An 8,788-nucleotide genomic window follows, 5' to 3' on the forward strand; every position below is an offset into this window, starting at 1 on the left:
AGTAGTAGGATAGCCTGTTTAGGTTATGCTTGAGTCTATGAGTTGTGTTGCATGCTAGTTCAGATTCTTGCTGTGTGGATATGATTGCTTGAGTATATTATGGTTAGATTTTCCCTTGTCTGAATGCTGCTTGCTTTGTGCATTGTGGGCTACTGAGTGATGGGAGTTAGCCATTAGGTGGATACAACACATCACATGTGATCAGGGTTGAATAATCTCAGAGTGTTGGATTTGGTCCTATTGCGCAGCTCTTGTTTGAGTCCAACCGTTATAGGGACGAGTCTTTTACTTGAAGGATTATATGAGCCTCATCACATGAGATGGTATCCAGGTGATGGATAATTGGCATCACAAGGAGACCTTCAGCAGCTGAGGACTGGTTTGAGTTGAGTCAGAGGTTTTCCTAGGGTAAGCCTAGGATGGGATAGTGCTGGGAGCAGTAGTAGTGGATAAGGGACCTGGTGGAGTCGAAGCAATTCCTGAGGAAAGTACGGATAGATGTGAAAGGTAGTATGGGCCCGTACTACTGAAAGCAAAGGATCCATACTCGATTCGGGAAAGGCCGAGACAAGACCGGGAACCTGGTTGGGTGTGTTTGGTATCGCATCAGTGACAAGTATTCTGATAGTGGTTGTGGTATATTTTCAGCATGGTGACGTTGCGAGAGAGACCAGCGGGCGGATCAGGCGCCAGAGATGGATCAGGCTCAGGTTCAGGGGCCGAGCAGCTCGAGGAGCGAATGAGGGAGTTGATATCCGCCGAGGTTACACGCAATATTCTGGATCAGACTCCTGTGATCTTTGGCACGGTCATGGAGGGTATATTGGAGATTTTGGATGAGAGGCTGGGAGCCTTCCGTACTGAGATGATGGCTTTGATGGGAGTGCGTACCTTGACATTTCGGGAGTTCAGGGCTTGCTGGGCACCAGATTATCATGGGGCTAGGTACCCCATCGCTAGCAGCTGATGGTTGGCTGATGTTGCCAACGCATTCCGTACGAGCCGGTGTCCTGAGGGGGGCAAGGTCAGACTCGCTTCCTGTCTTCTGAAGGACAGGGCGAGGGATTGGTGGGAGGAGATTGGTCATGCTTTGGGGGATGATGTCGCGTTGGAGGCGATGACTTGGAGCGATTTCTCGGCCAGGTTCAGAGCGGAGTTTTCGCTGATTATTGAGGTGCAGCAGTTGGCACGGGGGTTTCAGGATTTGACGCAGACCACTAAGACTGTGGCAGAGATCACCGCCAAGTTCAGGGAGAGGGCTCTTCTTGTACCGCAGTATGTCGCGGATGAGGAGATGAAGAAGGCCCGATACCATGAGATGTTGAGGGATGACATCAAGGAGTTCGTGAGCAGATCCAGCTGTAAGACGCTGGAAGATATGATTTCTCGGGCTAGAGAGAGGGAAATTGATTTGGAGCAGATCCGGAAGAGGAAGTCGGATGAGGTTCAGGTAGCTGCAGGTTCGGGCAAAAGGCCCAAGGGATCGGATTCGAGATTGAGGGATTATCAGGATCGCAGTCGGTGCGAGAAGTGTGGCAGGGCACACGGGGGCACGTGTAGGAGTGGTAGCGGTGGTGAGTCTGGTTGTTTCAAGTGCGGTCGGACTGGTCATTTCAGGAGGGATTGTATTGTTACCACCGCGCATGGATCAGACTTGTTATGTTCTCATTGCAATCAGCGGGGCCACAAGAAGGCCCAGTGCCCCGGTTTGTTTTCAGCAGGACGGGTGATGGCACCTGCCCCTGCAACTTTGAGGATCACAGACGGCCGTCAGGGCCGTGCAGAGGCACCTGCGGTAGGAGGCAGAGCTCTTCAGATGACTACCTTAGAGGCACGATCAGCATCGGATGTTGCAGGTATGCGATTTCTGTTTTCAGTTCTTTTATTTGTAGATGATTATATTGTTATGGTTCTGCATCATTATCGGTATGAGTATTTTATTTTTGAGCGGTTGATTGTGATCGAGTTATATGCCATCTGCATACCTTGGATATTCGAATGGTAGTGAGGGGATGTGCCCTATTGGACAAGGTTACATAGGATGCAGTAACTGTAGCATGCTTGGGAGGGACTTGGTATGTCTCGTTAGATCGGAGTTGTATAGTGTTAGAAATGGATTGGTTAGATCCCTAGCTATGGTAAGCTTGGGTTCCTCAGCAGATTGATTATGGAATGATAGCAAGGATTTCTTTTGAGTATTGAGCAACAAGGGGTAAGCAGGATTGAAGTGGGGGAGAATCCTCCGAGTGTGCAAGGGTAGGAGCACACAGACCCAAAATGAGTGCGCAACCTCCGAGAAGGAAAAGAAGTGGTTCAGCGTTTGATGGATTGAGGATTTCAGGGTTGGGAGTTTGAGAAACTCCCCATCAGCTAGTGCGTGTGATGGTAATGGTTAGTACGTGGTTAGGTTAGTACGTGGTTAGGAATTCAGGTTGTGGATCGCCCGTAGGACTCGAGGGAGTCGGAATGAGGATCTTGAGAGCTAATGGCACATGGGTGCCTTCATAGTAGCATTCAGTGGTAGAAAGTGATGTAAGACTACGGGGTAGCCGTAGCATTCACTAGCAGTCAACAATGGATGGTGATGTAATACTACGGGTAAGCCGTAGCATTCCTTAGTAGCTTCGTTAGCGGAGTTGGGGCGAGGCCCTTATCTCCTAGTGATCAGATAGGGATCAGGAATGGGTAGTGGATGAGAATGATAGGGAGTTTTCTTGTATAGCCCTAGAAAGGTGAGACCTTGGGAGAGGCCGCTCCAGGATATAGTTGGGTGAGACCCATGGGTGAGGCCCGTATGAGATTAGCAGTGTAGATGAGACCTGAGAGCAGGGTTGCTCAGTAGTATGGTTGGGTGAGACCTGTGGGCGAGGCCCGAGCGAGAGTGATTAGACTAGTGGGACTAGAAGGATAGAGGCGGGTGGGACCCATGGGCGAGGCCCGTGAGTTTTAGTAGCGCAGGTGGGACCTGGTAGGGACCTTAGTGTCAAGTTAGGGGATCAGGGATCCCAGGTTTGTAGTTCCTGATTGGCTGAATAGATTGAGCAGTTATAGGTGGTCGAAGTTTCTTCGGAAGTCGCTGGGAGCGACTAATGGTGGTGTTGGGACTAGCTACCGGTGGGAGCCGGTAATCCAGACATTGATAGGTTGGTAGGGACCAGGGTGGTCTCAGTTCATCCGGAAGGCAGACAAGGAATAGCAGAATTTTCAGTCAGTAGTGCTGCGGGTAAGCAGTGTATGGTGGAATTCAGTTAGTTGAATCGAGGGGTGCTCGGCACCAAGCTTGGACAGAGAAGAGTGTCAGTGGTTACTGACGGTGATGACCCGTACTGGAAATAGCGGGGGTGATGGAGTTGGTGAAGGATAGGACCTGCACAGTGGAAGAGGAAATAGTTGGTTATGGATCTTTGCCTTGGGAAGGAAAGGAATTTGCGCAAGGAAAGAAGGGGTGAACCCCTATAGGTTTAGTGCAGTACTCGGTGAGTACCAAAAGGATTGTCGATAAGTAAGTTGTGTATCCAGGATGTTCAGGGTCAGGGTGACCCGAGTCTATTATTCGCAAGGATTAGTGTTAGCCGGAATGACCGAGCGGAAGGCCAGCGAAGGTAGGCAGCTGGTGTTGGATTAATTGGTGGGATATTGGAGGCAGATCGCAGGCGGTGGGCCATAGCAAACTTCGAGGACGAAGTTTAGTTTAAGTGGGGGAGAGTCGTAACACCAAAAGTTTTGAAGGCCAAGAAAGGAAAGAAAACCCTAACTTTAAGGGGGACTCGGCGAGTTCAAGGAGGAACTCGGCGAGTCCAAGCAGGATCCGGATCGAGGAGTAAGTGACCGACTCGGCGAGTCGGCCAAGGAGACTCGGCGAGTCAGGTCTGTTCGAGGAAAACCCTAAATTCGGGACTTGGGGCCTATTTAAGCGCCTCATTCTCTTCCCTAGGGTTCCTTTACTGCCTCTTTAACCCAGAATGCCAAACCCTAGCCGCCATATCCATTGATTGAGCCAATTGTTATCTTGAGGAATGCCTTAAAGCTTGGAGAAGGAAGAAGGATCTTAAAGGTGCAAGGAGGGGGCTATAGATCTAAGATTGGGAAGATATTTCTGAACATCTAAAGGTATTAAGTCATTTCCCTTCCTTTATATCTATTTTGGTTGTGAGTTTTGGTGCTTTTAGCCATGAGTAGTGATCCATTTGAGTTAGAAGCCGGATCTGGAGTTGCTACTTTAGATCTAAGTATATTTTGGTCTTGGAAAGCATAAAGTTTCAGCCCTTGAGTTGATTATGGAGCCTCTTTGCCTTAAACCCTAGTGTATGGTGTATTTTGCCTAGATCTCCTTCTTTACACGTAAAGTTTGCAACTTTACGTGAGGATTAGGCTTGGGAAGGGTAGATCTACAGTTTGGAGTCCATGCATGACTCAAAAGTCCTCTGCGTGTATAAAGATCTGAATGGACTCGGCGAGTCCTTTAGGTGGACTCGGCGAGTAGCATGAAGATGAGAGGGAACTCGACGAGTGGGATGAACAGCTCGTCGAGTCAGATGAAGTTGGGCAGGAATTCGGCGAGTCTGTTGAAGGTTGTCTTGGACTCGGCGAGTCTGTTCTTGGACTCGGCGAGTCAGGTCGCGAAACCCCAAACCCTTCGAGTTGAGACTCGAATCAGTGAGTCGAATGGAGACTCGGTGAGTTGGACAGGACAGGAATCGGTAATCAGTAGACTCGGCGAGTAATGGACTGACTCGGCGAGTCGAGTCGCGAATAGAAGGACTCTGAACATATGAACTTGGCGATTCAATACGGTAACTCGACGAGTAGGGTTGACTTGGAAGGTTGACTTTGACCATGACTTTGAATTTGACCAGAGTTGACTTGGTTGTCTTTCGGGGGTCGGTTAGACTCAGTGTTGCATTGATATTGGTAGCTCGAGGAGCGAGTGGAGCAGGAGTTCAGAGAGTTTCCGGGCAACAGCTAGTGGGTTCATCAGCTAGTTCAGCCAGTGCAGGTGAGTTTCCCTTTGTATGAATGGGTCTACGGCCACAATGTCGGCCCATGTAGTTATGAGTAGAAGACCCGGGGGTTAGCCCTAGGCACAGTATGCTAGTATGATATTCGGGACGAGGTCCAATGATAGAGGGCGGGTGCCCAAGGAATGGTTTATGTGACAGTTTATGCTTGTTGTCTGTGTGATACTTGTATGTGCCTGGTAGGGAGGTGAGTGTGGGCGAGGTCCCGTATCTCACCAATAGCAGAGTGTGGATGGTGTTCCACATCTCGGTAGCAGCAGAGCAGGGGCGAGGCCCAAGTTAGGGAAGGAGTGAGGGTGGGTTGGGCCCGTACCTCACTATCAGCAGGAGTATGGACGGGGTTCCATGACTCATCAGTAGCAGGACAAGGGCGGGGCCCAGAGATAGGCGAGGCCTTAGGACAAGATCCGTTAGTATGTGTTTAGATTATGTGATGTGATGGGATATGTTTATGTGCTATTATATTTTAGTGGGCGAGGCCCTGTGACAGGCGAGGCCTAAGTGAAACAGATATGTATTCGAGCGGGGCTCAAAGCCAGGCAGGGCCTGGAGCGGCGGGGCCGTTGTAGCGAGCGAGGCCCGAGGTAGGGGCGAGGCCCAAGATAGCAGGCGTGGCCCAGTATGTGCAGTATGTGGTTATGCATGGTATGTGGTAGGGTGGGTAACTCATTAAGCTTCGTGCTTACGGTTTTCAGTTTTGGTTTCAGGTACTTCCAGTAGCGGAGGGAAAAGCTCGGGGTGATCGCATGGCACACACCATAGATTAGATAGCATGGGAATGTTTACTCTGATAACGAACATGTATTTTGGAAACTAATACTCTGCTTATGTTTTGAAATGATGAATTTGCTTAAAGTAATGTTTTATTAAAAGAAATTTTTAGTCTTAAATTTTGGGACGTTACAAATGTTCATCCAATTCTCTCAAACCAAGGCTCTGATACCAACTTGTAACATCCCAAAATCACAATAACTTTTAACTTGTCAAAAACAGCTCATAACCATAAATGTTAAAAAAAAAAACCATTGTTTCAAAAGTGTATTTTAGTAATCAGAGTATCCCAAAATCCAAACAACATAAAAACCAAAGGATGTGCACGATCACACCTTTGCCTTGCCACGGTCATTTGAAGTACCTGAAACAATAAATTGAAACTGTAAGCCAAAGCTTAGTGATTTCCCCCAAAGTACCACCACACAACACATAACATATACAATCATGCATGATGGGTCCACAACCTCCCGGTTGGATTGCCCTGCATGTCATGCATTGGGTCCACAACCTCCTGGTTGGATTACCCTGGCCCACAACCTCTCGGTTGAATTGCCTTGGTCTGTTGACTAAAAGCACAAAGCAGTAGTCTCAACCCCAACATAACATGTCGACATATAACAGATAACAAGCATATTCAGCAGACAGATAATCATACAAACAGAAATCACAAGTAGTCCTACAGATCTACCAGCCTAACTCATATCAGTAGTCATCATACAATCAAACTGAATCTACCACATACTCAGCATATCATCAGTCACTATATATATATATATATATATATATATATATATATATATATATATATCATGATATCAATCTAATGGGTCGACCTTGGTGCCTTTGACCCACAAGTATAGTAAGGAAAACTCACATCTCAGTCTGAAATGATCGATTAATAGTACATAGCTCCGAATTCACCTCTACCAGTCACCTATCCAACAAATAGTGACCAATTATCAATTACAACTCAAAATACCCAAAATACCCTTATGCCAAACTTGGTCAAAGTCAAAGTCAACTACAGCGGGTCACCACGTCCTGGCCATCCTTGGTCATGATGTGTCCACCAATTGACAAAATAGTCGAGTCTCAACCCAGCCGCCATGCAGTAAAGACCGTGGCCACGTCGTGGGCATTGGGCTCCCCAACAACTTAATGGATTAAGTCGATTTCCTTGATCTTAAGGACTCCAAAGCCTAGATCTGGTTCATTCTAAGGTCCAAGTGGATAAAGTTTCCAACTTTATCCCCTTTAGACTCTTTAAGGGATAGGGATCCCATTTCTAGACCTAAAAAGGGCAAGAACATAATTTGGCTTAGCCCATTAAGCACTTTTTCTTGAAGACTTCTAGATCCCTATTTCCAATACATTTCTAACATCAAATAACAACATAAAAATCCTTACTTTCTAAACATGTATGTCCAATGCATGTCTTGGACTCTATTAGGTGAAAATGATGGTTTGTGGCCAAATCTTCCATGCATGATGCTAAAACCCAATGCTATTCCAGATCCAAAGCATCTAAGGTCCAAAATGACCTAGAAATTCATAAAGTTTGCAACTTTATGAGATCTCACCACCCAATAATCAAGGACTTGAAGATTAAGGAATAGAAACCTAGATCTATGCACAATAAACCTAAAAGGTTGAAACTTGGGGCCTTACAAGAGACCAAAAGATGCACAATAAGATGGTGAGAAGAGTTGTTTGCTAAATCCAAGACTAGAAGTCACCTCCTTCTTCTTTAATCCCCAAAAATAGACGTAAAAGTCTTAAAGAGCAAAAACTGAGGCTAAGGTTTGCTTGGAGGCTGAGAAAGTGTGATGGTGGCTGAGGGTGAGCAACCATATCCATCACATTCCCATAAATATGACGCAAACCCCGGATATTAGGGTTTCTCATTTAACAGTTGTCACATCGTGGCCGTAAGCTGACACGTCGTGGCGGCCATTTAAAACCCGTGATACAACGACCACAGCCATGTCGTGGGATGCCTTCACCACGACGTGGTACTGCCTAAAATCCAAAATATAATAAATTAAAGTACCTCCACGAATCCAGATGTTATAAAACCCCTGTTAGATCCACACATACATGTTTCCTTCCGAACCATCCAAAAACTAAAACATCAGCTGATCTAAATGTTGATCTTCCTTCCAATGGGTAGCTATAAAGTTCACATGTGCCTCTTTCTTGGCAGAAACCTCGGCACGCCTAAATATGTCAAACAGAACATCTCTACCCAAATCTTATCGGTTTTACAATGAACTGCATGCTCCCCTAAGGAGCCCAACCATGCCTTGCGACAAACAGGGCATGTCTCATCAACCAGAAATAAAGGGATCATAAGGCAATACTTGAGGATAGCACGATACCCCACTGACAACATATGTTGGCCAAAATCGTCAATAGGAATAGTCATAAGAAAATCTTAAGCATGTGGTGCCCTTAGACCGTCAATAAGAATAGTCATAAATCCAAATTAATTATCCATGATAATTAATCACCTACGTCAGTGGATCTCTATCCGTTAAGGGTATAATAAAAAAATACACATCAATGGTATAATAAAAAATACCCAATAAGTTTCATCTCCTAGATGGATATGATCATATTAACTTTTAAACTATTTTGGAACTATCAAACTCCAAAAATGGTATTCGAACCACTTTTAAACTTAATCAGTATTGTAAAAATAACGACAAGGTTACGATTAATCTTCGATTAGTTCTTAGGCGCTACCCGGCCTACTAGAAGGCACCTATCAATTAATTTTTTTCTATAATATGAGTGAAGCAGTAGCAAACGATGAAATTTTAATACTTTGAATAAGTTCTATCTTAGATTCTTAGTAGAAACTATTGAAGGTATGATTGATGTTATATTAATCATATATTTTGTTATGATATTAGTGGTATTTTCAAACTTTTTTTATGATATTAGTGGTATTTTTCAAACTTTTTTATGATATTAGTTATATTTAATTTTTTTTA

At 45.5% G+C, this 8,788-nt stretch overlaps 1 protein-coding gene across 2 annotated transcripts in view; it reads right to left on the bottom strand.

The window, feature by feature from the left end:
• Window positions 1-4,862: 4,862 nt before the first annotated feature.
• LOC111916488 (armadillo repeat-containing protein LFR) overlaps window positions 4,863-8,788 on the bottom strand; it is a 13,214-nt gene continuing 9,288 nt past the window's right edge. For both annotated transcript variants that reach the window (XR_008231140.1, XR_008231141.1), the window contains one exon: window positions 4,863-6,153. The gene's annotated coding sequence lies outside the window, so the exon portion shown is untranslated. The remainder of the gene's footprint in view (window positions 6,154-8,788) is intronic.

Source organism: Lactuca sativa, chromosome 3 (assembly GCF_002870075.4).
Source record: "Lactuca sativa cultivar Salinas chromosome 3, Lsat_Salinas_v11, whole genome shotgun sequence".
NCBI classification, from domain to species: domain Eukaryota; kingdom Viridiplantae; phylum Streptophyta; class Magnoliopsida; order Asterales; family Asteraceae; genus Lactuca; species Lactuca sativa.